Here is a 21838-nt window from a genome sequence, read left to right on the forward strand (position 1 = left end):
TCTAAGATTGGCACACAATATAATGCACTGATGGAAAACGACAATAATTAATTACTGCATTTACTCCAAAATTACAATCAGTAATTACTGCTCTGAGACTGAATTCCATTCAGCAATATTTGGAACTTGTTCTTCCTCAAAGCAGGGCAGCTTTTCAGGAGTATTGCTGTGTTTGCATCTAAATGAGTCCATGTAGGTCACTAACGGATCCGCACTGTTTGTCATGGGAGTGATAGAGCAGCACAATGCAATACCATAACACTTGCCTTCAGTTCAGAGCATGAATTCTTCATTAAAACCCATGTCCCCATTTTTTTTTGAATGTTAGATAATGCAATTATTTCAAAATTAAATAATAGATATGAAAGCAACCTCCCAGTTCTCATCCCACTGCGGTACAGTTTGTCCTGATGCTCTAAAGTAAACTTCCTGAGGCTTTTGAGAACTTCGCTCAATGACACAGGCAGCAAGCAGCCTGCTGAGTTGTCCCTGCTTTGGAAAGGCCAGGACCTTGGTGTGGTTGTGCCACCTTTGAGGGCTTCCAACAGGAAAACCCCAAAGCCCCACGGATGACCAAGAGTGGGAAGGGGTGCTATCTTCAGCTCCTTGAGCAACACTACAGCATCTCATATGGACCACATCATGCCCGCCAGCTGGGTAGGGCAGATTTAGATCCACCCCATGCTAATTCCTTCAGTTAATGGCAGCTGCAGTCACCATAAGGCAGTAGGCTCTGAAGAAACTTTTTTATTAGGTTCAGCCAGCACAGAGATTTGCTGGGCTGGTACACAAGGGACTGCAACTTGAAGAAAAACTGGAAAATTTATGCAAAAGAATAGATGCTTTAAGCAGCAATGATTTGAAACAAGAGCCAGGGATGGAAAAACACAGGATGGCAAAAACATAGCCAAAATGTTTGTTCCAGCAGCAGCAAACTTTGACAGAATAGGTATAAAGACAATAAGAGGGGAGGAAGACCCAGAATGAGAGAGGCTTTGAAAAATTCAGGGTGACGTCTAATAACAAGCGTGGTCATTTTCCTACAGGATCTTAAGATAAGAGACACACCAGCAAATTATTTTGATATTAGGGCACTGGGGAGAGCAGTACCTGCTAATGAGTGGACAGGAAAGAAGCGTGTTGTCAGTTCGCAAACACAAGTACCTAGGGAGAGAGCAAAGGGCAAGTCATTCAAGCCTCAACGTAAGAGACCGTAAAGTCTAGGACTTCAGGCAAGAGATGTTCTTTCTAGATGTCCCTGTGCTTCATAAACATGAAGACTAATAGTGTCCTTTGGTGTGCTTAATTGAAAGAAAACATCAGCATTGTGAAGATGCTTCTTTGTCCAGATAAAGGTGGTATGGATGGTGCAGGCTGAAGGCAGGGCACAGCACTCCAGCCCTAAGGAAAAGTAAACTATCAGCGAAGGTTAATTTAGGAAACTGGAAACTCCTGATAAAGTCAAAGTTACAAGTCAGCTCCAACACATGGTTCACAGGACTCAGGTCACTTGTGTAGCATTGATCGGTAGGCTGAAAATGATCTGATCTTTTTGCTACTGACCTTTCAGAGCTACTGCAGAACCATGAATTGAAGCTGTATGGGGTAGTGTTTGGCACTTACACGGTAGGTATAAAGGAAAGGGAGGCTAAAAATCTCCATGAAATTTACTCTGCAGGGGAATACTGCTACAGGAGCTGGCAAGAATCTTAATAAGGGGTTGCAGAGTGCTCCATCAATGTGAGCACCTTAAATTGATGTCCTTATGGTTTGGAAGGCATATACAATCAGCTGCACTAGAACACTGTTTCTCATTCCCACAGTTATATCCAGTGATATATCAAATGCAATAATTGCATATTTGAATAATTCATGGGTGCAGTAACTTTGGCCAGATACAAGTGAATATCAGAACTCTGGTCTCGGAAGTGTTTGATTCAGCTGCAGCAGAGAATTGAAGGCTTACAGTGCAAACACTTTCTCAGGTGTCTCTCGTCCTGCCCTGTGACTGTAATTAGAGAAAAGACAGGTTTTATTTCAAATTGGTCATTTTTCCACTTAGATGAGCATCATCCAACCCTTTTGAAAGGGTTTCTCAACCAAGAAGTGCAGTGAATGAAAACTCAGTGCTCGTTCTGGAAAGGTACTAACCACAGCCACAACCAGGTGAAGCTCTCAGGCACCTGCTCCTCTGAAGTCCATGGAGTGACACCAATGTATGGCAGCCAAAGATCCAGGCATACTATAGCCTATTTAACTAAACCATCTCCTGGCAGAACTATTTAAATCATTTGCAGTTCTGGAGGGAGATGCAGTGTCACTCTTCTGTCCACTCTGGTCTTTTTAGAGCAGAAAGCCTCAGGAATGAACATGCCTCCAAACACATCCCTGTGGCTTATTTTAAAAACACCATTTTATGACAATGACTTACAAGAGAAATTCTCTTGCCATTCCATGAAAGCTGTGGTTGCACACTCAAGTCATTCTCTTTAGCAAACAGATTTCTCCCACTAGTGGTAGAGATGTTCTCCCTCCCTGCCTCTTCAGATGTCCCCTTTTTCCTGTGCAAGACACATCCAGCAGCTGGTCTGTCTGAAGTACCCGTCCCATGCCGAGACAGGTGATTGCTCATTCAGCATGACTGTCTGTGTTTCCCAGCTGCCTCATGCTTTGTCCCAGCAATGAAACAGAGCTGGAACAGTCTTTCCTCCTTGAATTGAAAAGCATCTATCACTTCGAGTCTAGGAAATATAAAAAATCCATCTTTAAAATCCTCACAGGAAGGAGATGGCTGCCTTTGAGACTTCTGTCTGTGTGGGTCCCAGTCCTTGAAGCCAGCAGACACCCTTTGGATGATTTGTGTGAGCTGTGCACCAGGACCTTTGTTGCCATGACAGAGTGCTGTAATACAAAGCAGATAGTAAATACAAACCTTAAACAGCAGATTTAGCAAAAAGAAAACAGGTTTTCATTGCCTTGATTTCTAAGGACTGGGAAGTTACTGGGCCAGTTTCTGGTTACAGTAATGTGGCCAGTTTTATGGTTACACCATAAAACCCACAGGCTTCAGACTTGTCTTTGCTGGGTAAGATTGGCTTTTTTCCTCCCCTCCTGAGGAGACATTGGCGGATGTGGCATCCTGTCTCCTGTGACATACAACAAGTGAATGAATTCCATGCTCTTTATTTTCCTCTGTGCGTTCTCCTTGCACGGCACACATCGGTTCACCATGGTAGACAGGGTGCTGGGAAGGGGAGCCAGGGAGGCAGTACAACTGCCCTAGGAAACTGGGATCTTACATGTTAATTCTTCAGAGATTTGGTGCATTGAGAAGAGGGGAGGGGTTGTATTTGAGGGTTTTCTGTCTTCTTCTCAGCTTACAAGTGCATTAGTCAGTAAAAAATATAACATGTTAAACAAAATCCCACCAGGAATTCATACAGGTCTTTTTCCTGTTCCCATTAATACCAGTGTAATGCAGTTTAGAGACAGATGCACAGATTCTGATCAGAAGTAATGGAATACTGTGCAGAAGCATGCCTAAACTTAAACCTGAACGTAGGCATGAAATCCTCAGCAGATGGCTTTGTTGAGAAGCTTGCTCAAGACTGTTAGCAATGGCACATGGATTGGCACCATGGCTGGCTTTGGGGCCTTTTCTCTTTCAGAAAAGCCCCACTTTCTGACAGTCTGGCTTCTGGCACGCATCAAAGATTCCTGGAAGTAAGTTCTGGGTGTTATGTAGGATTAAAATGAAAGTAATTTCTTCCTTCAGAAACAGTATAGAATGAGTTGCACTGAGGATCAAAGGTAGCTTTGGAAATGTTGGGCCTTCCTTCACCTGAAAAAAAAAAAAAAAAAGATTTAATGGAACAATAATGATTTGTGCCAAGTACAGATCTGTTGTGGGATTTGGCCACTTACAGTCAGGGAGTAGAAATCTTCTGCTTTTCTCTTCTGATCTTTCTCAGTGCCTCAGTAATTTTTCCCCAAGTTATGTGTGCTCAGTATGTTCTGTCGATGTGAGAAGTGGTAATGTCACTCTGCTAGGAGTTTTATGGTTCACAGAAGGTAGGATTTGTATTGAGATAGACAGATAGATGGATGCCTGGTGCCTGAACACAACATTTTACAGAGATTGACCCAAAATTTTCAACACTAAAATCCCAAGCCATAAACTGAGGAAACCTCTGTCTGGGAGATTTCAGAAGGATTTTATCCCTTTTCTCTGACTCACACACTACCTTAAGCCTTTAAAAGCATATCATCCCTGTCCTTTTGCCCAAAAAAAATTGAGAAGATCAGAGTAAAGAAGGATCAATAGGAAATAAGTAGTCTACGTTTTCTCAGGTGCCAGTGTAGAAGAGGTCAGGTGTTGCACACTAGGCAGGGAAGAATACATGTTTGGGGGAAATAGTGTGCGTTCAGGTTAAGATCACACATTGTGACAAAGGAGAAGGTGAATCCTATTGCCCATGCCGTGGGTAGACACAGGAAAGGTGGTGGTGATACGTCCTGTCAAGGATGCTCAGGCCACACTGAGATCTGGGCTCTCTCTGTACGTGAGGGGGGTATGGAGAGGAGCAGAAGCACCAGCTGATGGGAACAGTAGGGACACCACCCTGCCAAGCTGCCTGCAGAGCCTGGAGCTGCCTCCTAATGAACGCGAGCGGCTGGTCACAACTGGAGGCGAGCTGTTCCCCATTTGTTTGTGCTCCGCAGAGTGGCGGGGATCCACTCTTCATCAGAATAATCCAATTGAACAAAATGATTCATATTAGCAGGCACATCTGTCTGAGGCCAGAGCAGAACCCTGGTGTTAGTTTAATAAATGGCGTTCATTAAACTCAGCTGAAAATATAATCTGGAGAGACTGATGGGGTGAACAGAGCAAAGAATAAGCAAAAGGAGTTAGCAATTATCAGATGTCATTTGTTCTACTGGTACCACGGAATTGGGGCTTGTTTGCTGAAATCTTAATTTCATTTCACTGAGGTAGAATCCATCAGAGAAGCTTGCACTGCAGCTACGATTCCTGATTCTCAGGCCTTGGTAGGGAACAGGACATTTTTCTTTTCCCCTTTTCTACCAGAGCCTCTTGCAGAGCAAGTGTACACACCGAAGGAGCACAGAGCCCAGGGATAGGCAACACGGAGAAAGCATCCTTTGCTTTGCCAATAAACAGCTGCTAAATTCCCTGTGCTGCAGTGCAGAGAGCACAGGAAGAGCCTTCAGAAAGAGATCCTCAGCGCCAGTCTGAGTGTGTAGACCTTCCTAGATTGTCTGTCATCTCCTCTCCATATGAAGGGGTTTGGTACATGCTCCTCATTTGACTTCTGGAGTGTTTTACGCTCTGTAAGTGCCAGTGGAAATGACTTTGCAAAGGCTGAGATCTTCTTGGTTGTTGGGTCAGGGAAGCTCCAACCAGCTGTGACCAGGCCACCCAAGCAGACTTAGCAGCATTTCGTGGGGCACAGGGGAGGGTGCACAGGCCCTGAGGAGCTCACAGCAGCCCTCATGTTCAGAGAACGGCCCCGATGGTCCCGGGCTGCCTCCTTAAGGCACAGCTCACACCCCACTGCCAGCTCAGCGAGTTGCTTGGCATTAGCATTCCTGGCCATACGTCTTCACATGAAACACTGCATCCAGAGGGCCTGCTCTTGGGAGAGAGAGCTGCCGTTCCCATTTCCTGTTGAGCAGAGACGGGCTTCTTGGGCCTGACTCACAGCAATTTATGGTCAGCACTTGAAGATTGGCTGGACAAGCTGTTTTTTGCGAGTTGCATTTGTTTGGTTTAGTTTTAACTTCTCCCCACAGGTATTCAAATGGTCTTTGGTGTGCTCCAGAGGACGGCGAGAAAGGCTTTTATATTTATAGACTTGCCAGGGCAGCGCTCAAGTCCCAGCCAGTCAGAAAAAATCAAAAGAATAATGGAGGAGAAGGGAAACCTTGACCTCATAAGCTTTCAGCGTTGATTAGTTTGTTGGTGTCAGGAACCTTTTCTTGTTCGGGGCAGACTAGCTGTGAAATGATTTTTTTTCCCCTTCTCTTTAATCTGTCTCCTGTATTCCCATGGGGAAGGAGGAGCCAGTACCTGCCTTCCCAGAGCCCTGCTTCAGAGCAAGCAAGTGAATGGACCAGCAGCAAGGGGACGGGTTCTTTTTTCAGAGACTCATCTTCTCAATGTGCCCTTTGGCAAGAGGCTGCGCACCTTCAATTTCCCTCAAAATTGTGTAGGAATCAGTTGCAGACATGAGCTGTTCCGGACCTGGTCAGAGGTTGTTCCTCCCCTGGAGAGCACAGGAGAGGGAGAGAGTGTTGCAGAGATGGAAACATCTTTCTGACATTTGTCATAGACCCCACATTCACTAGCATCCACCGCCATGGAGGTGGGTGAGACGCACACCATCCCACGTTACCCCACCACCAGTCCTCACTCAGGTAAATCCCCAGCCCTTGGGCACTGGGAGGAGCATAAAGATTAGGCTAACACAAACCTGTACAAGGTCAGTGAGAAAGTTGTTGAATTCATTGCAGCACAGAAGTCCTACTCATCTGACATCATGATGGCCCACGTAAAATGAGCTCGTTGGTCTCAGCTTTGTTCTTCCCAAGCACATCCACATAACACACAAGCCCCAGTTGCTACCCAAGCTAACAAGTGCATTTGAGAGCTGAGAAATGGAAGAAGGAAGAGACCTGAGAACAGCTTGCATCCCTCTCTAAATAAATTGGCTAATGAAAGCTCTCTGAGCTCAGGGGTGGTGGCACTCCCAGCCAGCACAGCGGCTGCAGGCACAAGGGGATAGGCATCTTTAGCATGGGCTCTCTGAGTGACAGTGAATCAGAAACCCAAAGGGCTGAAACTGATCGCATTCTTCACTGAATGCAAGTGGAATTGGAGTTTATTTTCAATATTTTTTTTAAGGACATTGAACCAACCACCGAAGGAATGAAGAAATCAGCACACTGCTTCTCAGTGCTTTCAAAAAAAAAAGTTGTTTTGCTTTGGATTTTTTCTAAATTCTCAGAGAAAAAGTTCTGATTATTTTCTTAGCAATCATAGAGTTTGACTGATCACCTGCATTTTCAACCAAGAAAGGCTTTGAACAAAAACGTGATCCAGCTCCGAATTAGAACCATATAAATACCTCAGCTAAAGCAGTGAGATGAGTCACATACGTAAGTCACATACATCAGTCACATACATAAGTGTTTTCAGAATCAAATTCTGAGATACTAAAATTTGCCAAGAGCTGTGAATTCTTCAGATGGAAACCGATCCAACTATATGGAGGGATTCCTGTTCTATCTTTCTCAAACTTAAAGTTATCATCTCCTTAGTGAAAGTAGCCTTTTTCAGAAACATCTTATAGAATGTGGCTTCAGGAAGGTTTTTTTATTAACAAAAAAAAAAATTAATAATGTTTAATAATTAATAGAACTATGTAGCTTATTGAGTCATCCTGGGCTTTAATCAATTTGAAATATTTGGGGCACCAATTTCCACCTTACTGCTCCTCGCTGGAGGTGCATTAGAGTTTTAGTGCAATTAAAACGAAGCAGGAAATATTTTTAGCTAATTGCACTGTGCACCTTGAAGGTAATTTGAAGCTGCAGGCAAAAAAAAATAAAATATCAGAAGGAGTAATTGAGTGTTGCAAGCTGGGAGTATGTGTTCCTGGCTGCATTCTGATTTGAAAGGATTAAGAGGCTAGGAGAGGTGCTGAGCAGGCTTGGTGGAAGATGGATAAAGTCTCAGCCCCAGGGAATGGACCCGGGGAAGTGGACCCATGAGTGCTGAGGCTGCATGGGATGTGCTGCAGGGTACAAGTCCTGCCTTGCAGGGCTGGGGCTGCCTCTCAAAGCACGTGGGTGTTTGCTGCCCTCAGGCAGTCTTGTGTGACCATGGGGCACAGGGTGCCCCTGCTGCCCCACATTGGGGACCTGTGCCAGGGGCTTCAGCTAGGAGGAGAGCTGGGGTCTCCTCATTTCCTGGCCACAATACCACACGAGCACCCTGCAGCAACTGCATCCTGCTCCTGGTGAGGAGTTAGCGACAAAACTCCTCATCCCCAGGCTGGCTGGCAGCTGTGAGTTATTGTGTCTCACTCGAGCCCCAGGCAGGGTGTATCAGGCAACCTGCCTGGAGGTCACAGGCAGGATAACCCTGCCTGCTGAGATCCAGGGGCTGGGCTCGGTTAGGGCTCCTGAGATCATCCCAGGAGGTGCTGTTGTCTGGTGGGAAGAAAGGAAAACGGGGAGTGAGTGTCACATCCCTACCTAACCGTCAGCAGCAAGAAAAGGAGAGTGAAGCATCCAGTCCATCAGCATTTTGATAAGCTCTTGTCAATCTACAAGGAGAGAAAAGCAGAACCAGCAGAGACAGGGCACAGAGGCTCCCTCACAGCTTCCCAATTAGACTTGGTTCTCAACCATGTACATTTTTTTAATTAAACTGTTGGTACAATGCTCAGGAGATAGCAAACTCCTTGAGGCCCCCTTGTAATAAAGAACCTTTCATTATGTGCAGAAAGGTAGCTTCCACACAGCTTAATTTCCTCTCCCACCTAATGTTCACCAGCAGTGAAAGGAGGAGTGATTGCCCAGTATGAGGCAGGACACATGCTCCTCGGGGCATGGGCCCTGTGAGATGGCCAGCAGAAGTGGAAGAGGCTACAGGCTGTGCCAGAAGAGTAGCCACATGATATATGTTTGACTTTTACCACAGCTACTGCCCTGCTTCCTGAAATGGCCTGAGTTTATTGCACTGACCTTTGTCTGCAAAGCTCTTGGTTGGTAAAACACAGCTGAGACAGGAACTGGATCTATAGCTATGTTTGCATGAGCAAATAAATTCCAGGCATTGATGAGGACGGTGACCAGGACTGTGACCAGGGCTCCCCACCACTGCGTCCCTGCTCCATCCTACCCGAGCCCCACTCTCCGTCCCTCCACAAGCCTCCACGTCTCCTTTGGGGTGTCCCCCTGGGATCCTCATCATGCTGTGACCACCTCTCCTACCACCACTCGAGGACAGGGCAGGAAAAAGCAACACCGTGTGGGGAACCAGTGACATTTTCTGACCGACCGGGCTGGCTTCCCGAGGAGCGGCCGCTCCGTTGCAGTGCTTTTTCATCCGCTGCTTGAGACTAATGGCTCTAGAAAAATAGATAAATCAGAGGTGACACAGCTATTGCTGCTTGACATTTTTTCATCAAACCGGTTGGGGGAGGAGGGGGTGACCAAAAAGTGACATTTTGACCAAACTGGATGTTTCCACGGCAAATTTTCATTCTACTAGATTAAAAAAGAAATGCCAACAGCACAAAAAAAAAAGAACACAAAACTGTCTTGATTAAAAATGTTGGCATTCAAAACACTAAATTTCTGTTAAAAATGGACTGGTTTTCAGATTGATTAAAAAAAGACAAAAATTAATCTCTTCCACTAGCCGCCTCCCCCACCCCAGTTTTGTTTTGTTTTTCTAACTAAAATATTCACAGGAAAGAAAGCCAAAATAATGACAATTTTCCCCTGGAAAATAATTGTCATTTTTCAACCAGCTCTTAATGTAACATAGTTAAATGAGAACAATCCTAGTAACAACACTGCACAGCAAGTAAGTCATACAATTATTTGAAAGAAGGGCATTACAATTTAAAAGCTAATTTTTATCGTCACCTTTAATTTATAAATGGGAAAAATGAGGCAGGGACATCAAGCATCTTTAAAAAAAAAAAGAGAGAGAGAAAAAAAAAAAAGAAAGAAAACATTAGCATTTGAAATGCTGGACTCCCATCTCCCTGTTAGATCACATTAGCTTCTCTGTCTGTGTATGTGTAATTGTGTCTGTTGATATGTATGTATATATAGTACCTCTGTACGTATACATATGTATGATATGTATGTGTGCATATTCATGTATATATAGATTCATATATGCTATCTGTCTCCTTTTTAACCTTCAGATGTTAGAACTGAAGAACTGAAGCATCTGACAAAAACATTCTTTTTTTTTTCTTTTCTTTTCTTTTTTTTTTTTTCCTCCTAAAAATAGTACCCCAAGAGCCCAGGTAAATGCATTGATTTCTAGGATAAATGATCAGGCTTCATTTAATCCCAGCATGGATGCAAAGTTCTTCACCGCACTGCCCTCCCTGCTCTAAGACATTTGGGCTCCTGATCTCAGACTCCCCATGACACTCCCCATTACAGTGGTTGTTGTAGGGATGGAGCCAGTTTTGGAGAGCCGTGCCTCCTTCCTCCACCTCCGCTGGGCAGTTCAGGCAGGGGCCGGAGAAGGGGAGATCTGTGCAGGTTGGTGTCTGGGCATGGTGAGGAGGAGGGCTGAGACAGAGGGGAGGCAGAGCCATCCAGCACTGGGAGAAAGTTGGTGCAGAGGCATTAAACAGAGAGAGAAATTGCTATAGAAACAAGAAGAAATGTGAGGGAGAAAAACACAGGTTGGAATTTAAATAATATTGATCAGCCTCAGAGGCAATAGCTATAAAGATCTGTCACCTGTAGGAAAAATATCTCCACCACCTTGCTAGAATTACTCTTGGGCACAGGCTCCAACAGCCAGAGGGACAGGATCCTGACTGCAGTTTTGGATGGGTATGCAAAGAGAAGCTAATGGATACTGCATAAATGCGAGGTAACCTACTTATGGAGTGGGCAATGTTCAGCCATGATCAGAGACTTCAGTGTGAGCACAGGAGGTTGTCACTTTGATGCTGCAAGAAGTCAGGGCTTTTGAGTTCCTTCACGGAAAGGTTCCATGTCTCCAAGCCAGCACAGGAAAAGGGATGGAAAAGAAGATCCATGGAGACTTGTCTAGAAAGGAGTAGGGGGAGGGACACAGTGCAAACAATGAGAAATAGAAGGCAGTATGTATTGAGAGGAGGGAGTAGAGCATCAACCTAGCAGTGCAGCATGATAGGAGCAGTGTTGGGCCAATTTTGTGCTCCTGTGAAGACACAGAGCAATGTTGCATGTGTTGTTGGTTGTACTTGGAAGCTGAGCGGATGCATTCATATCCTGACAGCAGGCAGATGCCCTGAGAGGTGTGTGCAGGGTGCTGCACAAGCCTAGCTTTCCCTAGACTATACAGTGAATGTCGCAGAGCACAGGAGCTGCACAGTTTTAAAGATCATCTCTACATCCTTAGTTCTTAAAGTCTTTTGGACTGTACAACAGGTTGTACTGCCGGACACAAATCCTTCCCCATATAAAAGCTGGACTTTGTCACAGAAATATGCAGTAGCAAGAGTAGTGATCCATCTCCCATTGACACCAGGGCAGTTTGCACCAACAAAAAAAGCATTCCAAACTGATCTGGCAGTCTTAGCAGCAAGGCCTAACCTATCTCCAGAGCCTCAGGTTTATTGCTATCAGATCTCAGCAATGATGCAGCCCAGTGTGGAGAAAACCAAATAGGTAGGAATAGCTGAAAAATTAGAATCGGATGTAAGGGATATTGTTGATCTGTAGCAAGACTGTGTGTTGTAGTTAAGTAGGGATGGAAGATATGAGCAGATTGCCATTAAATGTCTCAGGCTTCTTCTGGGGTTACCACTCATGTGAAAGAAAGCAGCCACAAAGAGCTGTCCATGCATTGCTTACTTGGCCAAACTGGCTTACCGAGTTGATCTAGATCTCCTTTGCAGTCTTTGGAGATTAAGAAAGACACCTTCAAGGCCCACTGAGACCTTAGCTAAGCAGAGCCATTGTTCCTCCTCACCTCCATGGTCTTTGCAGTGTTTAGAGAAAATAGCTGAGTGCTTATGTCTGGGTTGGATGAGCCCAAGCTGGAAGGAAATCTTGCTCCAGCTTAAACACAGGCAATGAATGTCTCCCACAATACAGAGAGATCCCTAGAGTTTGGTCAGAAGCTGGTGTTCAGAGCTTCTCTGTGACAGTGGTGTTGGTAGGATAGGACTACTGTGGTGACGGTAAGTTGGGAATGTTGCAAGGACATGACTAAAGTCATGTTTGCTCTAACTGAGGCTTTGGCTGAGATTCATTTCCCCTCATTTTACAGACTTACAGTGTAACTACCTCCATCAAATCTAGTCACTGAAAGTCCTCATTATAATCAAGAGAGACATAGGCCCTGTTTGGCCATGATTCACAGTCTGATCAGAAAGGGTCCTTTGGGATGAACTGGGGACAGCAAGCCCTGTTTCTCTCCACTAAATCCAGCCTGGAGTGATTTTCTCAGATGGAGGTGTTGCATTTTGAAGCCTAATTAGGGCTTTCAGCCATTATCTCCATTCAACGTTCAAAGAGAATAGTCTCAGGCTTCATTTAGATGTTTCAAATAAGAAGATTTGGAGGAATATTGGCATTTACCAGGTGCGTTTGGCTATGGTTTACTCCAGCAGAGCAAGTTCCTGGTCAGTGTTACCTGCAGCAAAGAGATTTTGCCTGATCTGTCTCTGTGTACAGGCCCCAAGTGCTCAGGAAGAAAGCTTCCTCTTTACCTCCAAGGCACCACTTCTGAACTAGGCTGTATATACTTGTCTTCATAACCTTAACACTTTTACTCACAAATTTACTTCAGCAATGCCCAAAGTTTATACCTCTTGCCAGCAAAGTGAATTGCTCTCCTTAAACAGATGAGTTTGGCCAGCATCCAGTCTAGCACAAATGCCTAGCTTGCCTCTCAATTTCAGGCCACTGGTGAAGTTAGGTTACCCACCTCATAAGTTAGGCATCTAGCTCCTCTTCCTAGTCAACAGAGAAAGACATTCACCCGTGTAGCCCTCCAGGTTAGGCAGACAGGATGACCACGTTTGGCTTTCATTTGAGAGTACGTTTTCTGGTTTGTTCGTTTGTTTGTTTTGTTCTTTTAGCCGCAGCAAGTTCTGAGCCTTCATCTGTACATACGTGTGTGTGTGGGCGCGCGTGCGCATGTCGCATCCACAGCGTCTGGAGGTGTGTGTGGAGGACAGGCAGGGGGATGGTAGTACCCGCTCCAAAGCCTCTGGTCACTGGCAGGTCAACCTGCTCCTTCGTGCTCCAGCTGTAAGGGAAAATGTTATGTCCAGTCAAGGCTACGTCCAAGAGACTCACCTCAGCTTGAGGGTTGCCTCAGGCTGGCACAGGTGGGGTGGTGCCTATGGTCATATGAGCAGTGCCCATGGTATTGCCACCCCTGGCTCTGTGACTGGTGCCGTACAACCAGAAAGCCCCGGGGGGTGAAAGGGATGAAGAAGGCCCTTTTCTCATCCTTATGCAAAGGCCAGACCTGTATGGTTCACACTACTTCTCCTTGGGTACCCAGAGACACAAGTGCGCAAGTGACAACAGCTCTGCCCTGGGCCATCTTCAGAAAGACAGTTTTCTCCCTCTTGGCTTGAGAAATAAATGTGAACCCAAATCCTGTATCTCCCTAGGGGCAACCAGTCTATTCCACTCACCCAAACCCCAGGAAGCTCAGGCTGACACTTCCAGCTCATCCAGCTGCAGAATTTTGGGGCCAGGCCATCAAGAAGGAGTCAACAGCCCAAGGCATCAGCCAACTGTGGGCAAAGTATGGAGCTGAAGCCAATGCTCAGTTCAGGGCTTAGTTCAGCACCGTCTCTTGTCAGCTGAGCATAACAGCTCTAGCCAGAAAACATGTTTCAGCTCAGAAAAAATAGAAACAGACAAAAAAAGAAAAAGGAAAAAAAATAATAAATTTTTCTCTAGCCAGCATGCATGACTTCAGGATGAGAACTGCCAACAATATTCTTGTGACACCCAAACGCGAAGTGAAATTTTAGTTGTGTGCAGTGACTTTTTAGAAATAGGCTGGGAGGAGAGATATGAGCCCTGCCAAGGTGACAGAAAGGCAATACCTGAGGAACAGGGTGCAGGGCTGCCAAATGAGACAAATGTATCATTGTGTGCAGTGATTTTTGGTGTTTACTGAGGCAAAACTCCCTGGGCCAATAAAGGGACATTTTCTGTGGTAGGAAAGGAACAGAGTGTTTCTAGAGATTGTAGCAACCAACCCCTGGCATCTTTTTCCTTTTCCTTTTCCTTTTCCTTTTCCTTTTCCTTTTCCTTTTCCTTTTCCTTTTCCTTTTCCTTTTCCTTTTCCTTTTCCTTTTCCTTTTCCTTTTCCTTTTCCTTTTCCTTCTATTTTTATCATTATTTTTATTATTCTTTCCTCTTCCTTTTTTTTTCTTTCACTTTCATCTTTTTGTTACTTTTTCCTCTCCTCTCCTCTCCTCTCCTCTCCTCTCCTCTCCTCTCCTCTCCTCTCCTCTCCTCTCCTCTCCTCTCCTCTCCTCTCCTCTCCTCTCCTCTCTTCACTTTTTTTTCCATTTTTTTTTCAATTCAGGCCAAAGCCAAACACCAAAGGAGTAAATTTCCCTTCCTTTAATAATGCTGATTTAGGGACCATCGTGTCATCTGAGTCCTCCTACAAGTCTGCTTCACACACCATACCAGCATTGCTGTTTCGGAGCCCACCGTCCTGAGAACCACTAAATGGACATGCAGCAATCAGCAATAGTCGCTTTTCTTTTTTGTTTCTTTTATTTTATTTTCTTTCTTTTTTATTATTATTATTTTTTTAATTCTCAGTAGCCAAAGCAGCTCATGGTCTCTTACTGCCCAATGACTTTAAACTTTCTGGGATGTGATTGCATTAGAGCAATGCTTGCTCCGGAGTCCATCCGAGGAAATGGCAAGGCTCCCGGCGGAATTTGGCTAGCCATCCCGTGAAGCCCCGGAGGCCGGGGGTGGTGCGGGAGAGGCTGGTGCTAACGAAAGCATTCTGGTTGGCAGCGAATGTATTTATTTTCCAGACTTTGCAAACCGATCTGTGTCTGCGCTCATTCATTCAGTGCATGCTCTCCTCAACAGCCGCTGCACAGCGTTCTGTTACTGTTCACTGTTGACCGTGTGTCTACATTTAAGTGTGTGTTTTATGTGTGTGTCTCTGGCTAGGCCTCCTCCATCCTTCTTTTTTTCCTTTTTTTCTTTTCTTCTTCCTTTCTTTTATTTCTTTCTGTTCAGTTGGTTTGTTTTGCTTTCCTTCTTGTTTCGTTTTCTATAGTTTAACGGCAAGTATTTCCATTAGAGCTTTTTGATTGATGCTGTGTTTGTATCTTTTTTTTTTATTATTATTTTTATATATATCTTCTTTCCCTACCTTTCCCTTTTTCCACACTATATATAAATATATATATATATAAAAAAAATCTTTTCTTCTTTTGTCATTCAATCAAATTCCAACAAAACCAACCAAGAGCCAGTCAAATCCACCACAGTCTCGCGCTGAGCTAGGAAAAAAGTTCACGTAATGACATGAAAGTGGAGAATACAGTCCCCCAGGCCGTAAGTTCAAATCAACTCGAAGTTGAAAGTGTGACATGATGGCGTCATGTAACAAGCTAAGAATTGGTTGCATGACATGCCGTCAAGTTTCGTGCAGGTGCCGTGATTGAAGCATTTTTCTTGGATGTTGTATCAGTTGATGATTGGCCAGTCATGATCACATGTGCCTTTTTTGACTTTGTGCTGCCACAATTTTTTGCTGTGCTCATTTTCGTTTCGTTTTTGGTGCTTGCAGTGGTTTCTTTATTTGTCGTTTGATTTCTCGTCAGCGTTTTATGCTTCTCTAGATGTCACATAGAAGGAAAAAAAAAAAAAGATGGATTCCTAATTCTTTAGAAAAAAATGGGATTGTTATAACTGTATAGATAATTTGGAAAAAAAAATGAGAGAAAAAAAATGTGAGGTTAATTTTTTTGCACTGAAAATCTTGTGATTTTATTTTTATTCCAGAGAATTGGGGCCTTTTTCAATTGACATCTTTTTTACCCCTCAGGATATTTCAAATCACTGTCCAAAAATTAAAAAAAAAAAAAAAAATTAAATTAAAAAAAAGAAAAAGCAAAATGATAGTAACAGTAGTTTGAAAAACTATAGCAATCCAAAAAAAAAAAAAAAAAAAAAGCAAAAAAAAAGCAAAACAACCCCAAGAAAAGCCTCATTATATGTCTTTTCAAGAATACCTAATTCTCTAAGGTTCTGTATTACAGCAACTCCAGCCAAAATTAATTGCTCAGGGGGAGGGAGGGTTTGTTTTGAGTGGGAAAAAAAAAACCATCCAGATCAAAACACAAAATGCATCTTTTTGTTTACAACTGAAAAAGGGTCCTTGACGAGTGTTTTTTATTTTTTTATTCTATTATTATTTTTGGTGTTGTAATTGTTTAGACTGCTGTGTACGGTTTGCTGTTTGTTGAACCAACAGTGTGAAAACCTGCCAGCATGGATTGATATTCCGCATGACACTTTTCCACCAGAGTGGACCTTTTGCAGTTTCTAAGTTTCTTGATGTAATAAATCACCAAGTGTGTAAGAAGAACCTGCTTGCTAGAAAGAGATAAGAGCTAATCCTTAATGATTAAGCATCCTACTTAAATGTCAAGCCTAGTCGGATCATGATTACATTTTTTTAAATAACTTTTTTTATTTAAGAAATGTTAGCTTTACATTTTTTTGCAAAAAAAAAAAAAAAAAAAAGTTTATTCCAACAGTCTTTTTTTTTTATTTAACCTCCTATAAATTGCCTGTTCAAAGTCCTACTTTCTGACATTCACAAGGATGTAGATGTTATTGGCAGCTATGTCTCCACAGAAAGCTCCTACACTGTCATAGATGGCACCCCATTAAAATGTAGGCCAATTCTTTCTCAATGCCTTTCACACTACAAAAGCGCGCCAAGCAAGATTGTGATCTGGCATTGTAAAGTGGCACTTAAAAATAATTAAAATGCAGCTATTTGTACATATGTAGTGATATGGATTTACATAGACATGCCTTACTATTATTTTGATTTACGATTACTATTACTATTAGGAACAATTGTATTTTTCTCTATCATGATCGTGACTACCTTGCTCACTTTGGGTTTGATCCGGTTCTCACTGAAGTCAAGGGGAATCTTTCTGTTGACGTGAGTGGGAGCAGAATCAGAGCCAATACGTCCAAAAGCAAACCACCAAAGCAGAAGCCCCATCCTGTCCCAATTGAAGGGAGAAGAAAACACCCATTACTTTCAACAGGAGCAGGATTGGGCCCAAACGAACAGGCTTGTTTTTAATTTTGTTTTCATTTTTTAGGTCTCTCCCCTGTCCCAAATATCCCCCTCTTTCCCTACTTCCCCCTCCCCTTTTTGATTTAATTTGCAATGATCTTCTTCATTTTTTAGGGCAGCAGCTGAATGGGCCACATTTAGAAAAAAAAAAAAAAAAAAAAAAGTATATATATTAAAAAAACGGGAACTGTTGGATTACACCTTTGACATATCAGCAAATATCAATCAAGCTGAAGACTTCAGACTTATTCTCTCTTTGATTGTTTAGACTGTAACATTTCTTCAAGAAAAGTATCACATCTGCTGACTTCGAAGGACTTGCGCTTGAAAACAAACAAACACATAAGTAAAATCAGAACAGGAACAAGATCAACCAGGATTTCTGAAGAGACACTGATATCACCACAGCGGCTTTTCTTCAAACAGGAGATGCAAACCTGGATACTGACAAAGGAGTGCCTGTTTGCCACCAAGGATGCGGTTACCATGTGTGACCCATGGTAACAGTCACTGAGCATCTTTATCTGTCATTCCTTAGCTATATAGGGACCAAAGGACAAAATTTTTACCGCAGACTTGTAGCTGTATGTAAAATATGGAAGTTCTTTCCTTTTCTCTGAGCTGTTCCTAAAACAGTTTTTGAGAGCGATTATAAGAAATATGTAAAAACTAAAAAAAAAAAAAAAAAAAAAAAGTAATAATAATAATAATGCTTAAAAGCTTTTAAAATGGCAAGATAATAGTTCTTTGATACTTTGGGAGGTTCTTTGGTTATACATTAATTAGAGTCTATGAAGCTTTCATATGGTTTTCTGTATAATAAGTAAGGATTGCGCTGTTAAAGGCAGGTAAGATGGATATCTATGAAAAGCAAAAAAAAAAAAATAAATAAATACATAAATAAATACATTAAAAGGCATAGAAAAGAGAAAGGAAAGATGGTTGATATTAAAATGGAAAACAAAAAAGGTTTGTAAATGCTTCTAACTCTCCCCATTTAAAATCCTAATAGTTGTACAGAATTTAAAGAAAGAAAGTTTAAAATACCTATATAATAGAAAAAATTAGACAACATAAAAATAAAAAAAAAAAACAAAAAAGCAAAAAAAAATAATACTACATAGAAGTTAGCGTTAATGCTAAAAACAAAGATGTTGTAGAACTGTAATTTTGTAGAGTTTAGATTGAGCATAAATTCCTACTCTGCCAATGCTGTTGGATGCTGTTATTTATCGAGGAGAAAAAGGAGAGAAATGGCTATTTTGGCAGCTTTTTTAACTGCAAGCATTCCAGCTATTAAAAAAAATAAACAAAACAAAACTCGATTCTGTAGACAATGCAAATGGGAAACAAAACAGCTGTCTTTTTATCAGACGTTAGTTCTAACTTGAACAACAAAACACAGCTAAACGCTTCATGTCTTCATGATCTGCTGTCCGCAAAATTCCCATCATCCTATGCTTCAGTAGCTTCCATATTTGCTCTAGAAACCTTCAGGGCAAGGGTTAGCCTAGAACCTTAATCTTAAAAAATAAAAAAATAAAAAAAAATAAAAAAAATAAAAAAATAAAAAATACAAAAAAAATAAAAAAAATAAGAATAAAAAATAAAAAAAAATCAAGTAAACCATAAGATAAAGAAAACAATCTCTTTGAAGAATTTCTGCAACTGTTTACAAGGAATTTTGAGAAACAGGGGGATGTTTAAAAAATAAAAAAAAGATGCTGGCTCCGTTTTTCTGTAAATAAATTTGCATATTTTGTAGGACTTTTAATTGTAATGATAGAGAAAAACAAGGAAAACTATTTAATGAAAGCACGATATTTATCTTTGGTAAATGACTTTAGAGCAGTTAAAAATAAGACATTGCTTTAAAAAATCTGACTCAGAAAAAAACAATGAATTATTTAAGAACACATATATTTTAAAGTATATCATATTTATTATAATTTATTTTCACAGTCTTAAAACTTGATTTACATCATTCTCACACTTGTTTGCTTCAACTGAGCAGTGTGATAATTGTTTCTGATTCTTTATTCGGTTTTACTCCGTTTTAATGTTCTTGTTTGTTTTTCTTAGTATTTTTTTATCTTGATCTCAAACTTCTTTCTTCCTTCCTTTCTTTTTTTTTTTTCATTTTTTTTTTCTTTTGTCTTTTTTTTTCTTTTTTTTTTTTTTTAGATTCCCTACTGGGCCTATCCTCCCGTCCTTACTCTGGCAGATACCCCATGGGGATATTTGGGTATTCTACCTGAGTAAGGACAGCAAGACTGAGCCCACAGCTAGGAAGTACAGATGTGTAACGCAGCTGCAGTTCCATACAACTGCTCTTTCACTCTCAATTCCCTAAAACTCCTTGTAATCTTCTGTAATTATTGAATGACGCTTTCCAGCTTAGCCCTAAATAAAGCACAGTTTAAAAAAAAAAAAAAACGCCGTGCTCTTTACTTCTTGATGGCTTTCCTTAATGTGTTTGCTTTGAGAACAAAATGAATCTATTTCGACTCTTTCATTTATATACATTGTTTGAGTATCAGAACAAATCCCTTTGTTATATAAAACATATCTCATTGGATTGAATTAATGACACTGTTTCATTTAATGTCTGCTTGATATTCCGCTGTGGTTTACCTTAAACCTAGTAGGTTAGAAGATCAAATAATGGTACATACAAATTAGAGTCATTGTAGCTCCCATTTGAAGCCTGTTGTTTGATTTCACGCTCATGGTTTTTTCATGCTGATAAGTATCGAGGCCAAAGCTCGGGACATTGCTCCTCTTGCTGCTTTGGGACAACCTTGTGAAATTCAGCAGGCTCCAGAGATGAGCTTCATTTTCTTCCTGAGCATCCCTCACATCTCGTCTTTTGAATGATAGTGCATGTCCCCCGCCCCCCACCCTCCGAAATGGCTGTACCAGATCAGCTGAGCTGAGTCTGGGGTTGAAATCAGGAGTCTTTACATTTCCTTCCTGATTCTTGCAGCCGTGTCTGCATTTGGACAAGTTGCACCGGCTAAATCCATCTCTAAATGGGACTAATGGTGCTTGTCCATAATTTGAACTCCACAGATGGAAGGAGTTCTATTAGTAGAAACTCCTGTTATTACCCTTACGAGTTACTAATGTCTGTTCGGGGCTATAGAAATAAATGAAATGTAAATCAGGTGATGAATACAAGGAGGGAATAAGGTCATTTTTTTGTTTTGTTTGTTTGTTTGTTTATCTGCAAGTAAGGGTAAATACGGAGGAGCACATACAGCACTCCAATCACTGCACAGAAGATGCTCAGGAAAAAAATGAAGATGTGGGAATAGACTTCAAAAGTCTCTGACCTAGAAACGGAGGATGAGGTCTCCAGTAAAAACAGGTTTCTGCCCCAAAGGCCATTCAGCCATCCAGCAGCATCCTGCCCTTAGCTGCATGGGCACAGAGCACATCCTCTGACATGGGTCAGTTTGAGAGTTAAAGGGCTGGTGAAGATCATCCAAGACCCTTCAAAGAGGGGAAAAAACATAACAACTAGGAGTCATTTTCCCACAGTGGCACACTAAGGGTGGCGCTGAAAGTTGGTGCCTGATTCCATCCCCATTTCTTCTGCTGCTCTCCCAGCTCTCCCTTGTGACCCCCAGGCTCCCCAGATCCCTTCTGTCCCCTGCCTTGGGGCAGGTGCTGCATCCCTGCAGAGGATCTGGGGATGTGCACAGTGTACCTGCAAGGACATGTCCACGTGGCCAAGTAAGATGGGTTTTATCCCTGGGGGATCCATCTGGGAACACCCCTGGCCATTGAGACACCTGGGGGCTGTTGGTCGATGGCTGTGAGATGAGATTTCGGAAACTCTTCTCAGGTACCCTGCAGTATGCAGGAGACAAAATATCCAGTGCTGGGGAGCAGCCACCTCCCAGAAGGAGGCCAGAAAATACTATTAAAGCCACCTGTGTGGCCCACAGGCACCGCAACGCTGCCCACCCACCTCAGGTTCGTTAACACCGGTGTGCAGGAGAATAACACACTGCTGTGACCAGGCTGCTGCCTGCACTACGTGGTGTTTACTTGCTGAGCTCTGGTTATGGTGGAAACACACTAAAATGGGGTGTGCTGAAGCACAAATGTGGACACGGCCTTATGGTTGGCTAAACACCCTTCTCTGGGCTGCCCACACATACGTGCCCTGCTTTAAGATTTAATTTCTTGTTATATGGAGACACTGCGCTTCTGTCTGAAGGAAGCTCACCCCTTCACACTGTGTGAAGGTGCTATGAAGCAAAACAAGCAAAGCTTTGCAGCACGGGTTGGTTTCAGCACAGGACTGTACTGTGGCCCAAAAAAAAGCCCCAGTCTGAAGTACTGAAAATGAAGAGAGAGGCCAAGCCAACCTGAAAGCCTGTAGCTGCCTGCCCACATGCACCAGACCACAACAGCCCAGGAACACTTTATTGCAGAGGTTCAAAAGCCACTGGCTGTTTGATGCTTGCTCCTCTCTCTTACTTGCGGCTGCTAAATCACATTACACGAAACTACAGGTTTATTGAAGGTCAAAGATCAATCCTTCGCCAAGGTGCTCCGTGGCACCAGTGTGATTACAGCACGCTGCAATCCCATCCCCATGAATAGCTGGGGGCAACCTTTGGTACATGTACAAGGCATGGCTTGCAGTCACTCTTTCTGCAGTCCCGTGGAGACACCTCAAGCATTAATCACACTTCTGTGTCTATAAGACATTAAATCCCT

The 21838-nt window shown here is 42.6% G+C and overlaps 1 protein-coding gene across 11 annotated transcripts in view; it reads left to right on the forward strand.

The window, feature by feature from the left end:
• CELF4 (CUGBP Elav-like family member 4) overlaps positions 1–19148 on the forward strand; it is a 692870-nt gene extending 673722 nt beyond the window's left edge. For 9 of the 11 annotated variants that reach the window (XM_072031183.1, XM_072031181.1, XM_072031184.1 and 6 more), the window contains exon 13: positions 17219–19148. The gene's annotated coding sequence lies outside the window, so the exon portion shown is untranslated. Of the gene's footprint in view, positions 1–15248; positions 15337–17218 lie in introns of all 11 variants that reach the window. The other 2 variants (XR_011805803.1, XM_072031175.1) reach the window with 2 other exon arrangements.
• Positions 19149–21838: the final 2690 nt, after the last annotated feature.

This window comes from Anas platyrhynchos, chromosome Z, assembly GCF_047663525.1.
Source record: "Anas platyrhynchos isolate ZD024472 breed Pekin duck chromosome Z, IASCAAS_PekinDuck_T2T, whole genome shotgun sequence".
Taxonomy (NCBI): domain Eukaryota; kingdom Metazoa; phylum Chordata; class Aves; order Anseriformes; family Anatidae; genus Anas; species Anas platyrhynchos.